Source organism: Mandrillus leucophaeus, unplaced genomic scaffold, assembly GCF_000951045.1.
Source record: "Mandrillus leucophaeus isolate KB7577 unplaced genomic scaffold, Mleu.le_1.0 Scaffold63, whole genome shotgun sequence".
NCBI classification, from domain to species: domain Eukaryota; kingdom Metazoa; phylum Chordata; class Mammalia; order Primates; family Cercopithecidae; genus Mandrillus; species Mandrillus leucophaeus.
In genome coordinates this window covers 320,459-321,532 of record NW_012106808.1, presented here as the reverse complement: position 1 = coordinate 321,532, position 1,074 = coordinate 320,459, and positions in this window count along the sequence as shown.

Genomic DNA, 1,074 nt, shown 5'->3' with positions numbered 1-1,074 from the left:
ATATCCTCCGATAACAAAGAGAAAGAAGCTTTCTGAGAAACTTCTTTGTGTTCTGTGAAATCATCTCACAGCGTTACAGCTTTCACCTCAAGAAGCCTTTCGCTAAGACAGTTCTTTTGGAATTGGCAAATTGATATTTGGAAGACCATAGAGGGCTACGGTGAAAAAGAAAATATCCTCAGATGAAATCTGGAAAGAAGCTTTCTGAGAAACTGCTCAGTGTTCTGTTAATTCGTCTCACAGAGTTATATGTGTATTTCGTGGATCTCTTTGCTAGCCTTATTTCTGTGGAACCTGAGAACAGATATTTCGGATCCCTTTGAAGACTGTAGGGCCAAAGGAAATAAACTCCGACAACAAAGAGAAAGAAGCTTTCTCAGAAACTCCTTTGTGTTCTGTGAAATCATCTGAGAGAGTTACAGCTCTCCCCTGAAGGAGCCTTTCGCTAAAACAGTTCTTGTGGAACTGGCAAAATGATATACGGAAGCCCATAGAGGGCTATGGTGAAAAAGGAAATATCCTCAGATGAAATCTGGAAAGAGGCTTTCTGAGAAACTGCTCGTGATTAGTGACTTTCACTCACAGAGTTACATCTGTATTTCGTGGTTCTCTTCGCAAGCCTTAATTCTGTGAAATGTGAGAACAGATATTGCGGATGCCTTTGAAGACTATAGTGCCAAAGGAAATATCCTCCGATGACAAAGAGAAAGATGCTTTCTGAGAAACTTCTTTGTGTTCTGTGAAATCATCTCACAGAGTTACAGCTTTTCTCTCAAGAAGCCTTTCGCTCAGACAGTTCTAGTGGAATTGGCAAAGTGACATTTGGAAGCCCACAGAGAGCTAAGGTGAAAAAGGAAATATCCTCAGATGAAATCTGCAAAGAAGCTTTCTGAGAAAGTGCTTAGTGTTCTGTTAATTCACCACACAGAGTTACATCTGTGTTTCGTGGATCTCTTTGCTAGCCTTATTTCTGTGGAATCTGAGAACAGATATTTCGGATCACTTTGAAGACTATAGGGCCAAAGGAAATATCCTCCGATAACAAAGAGAAAGAAGCTTTCTGAGAAACTTCTT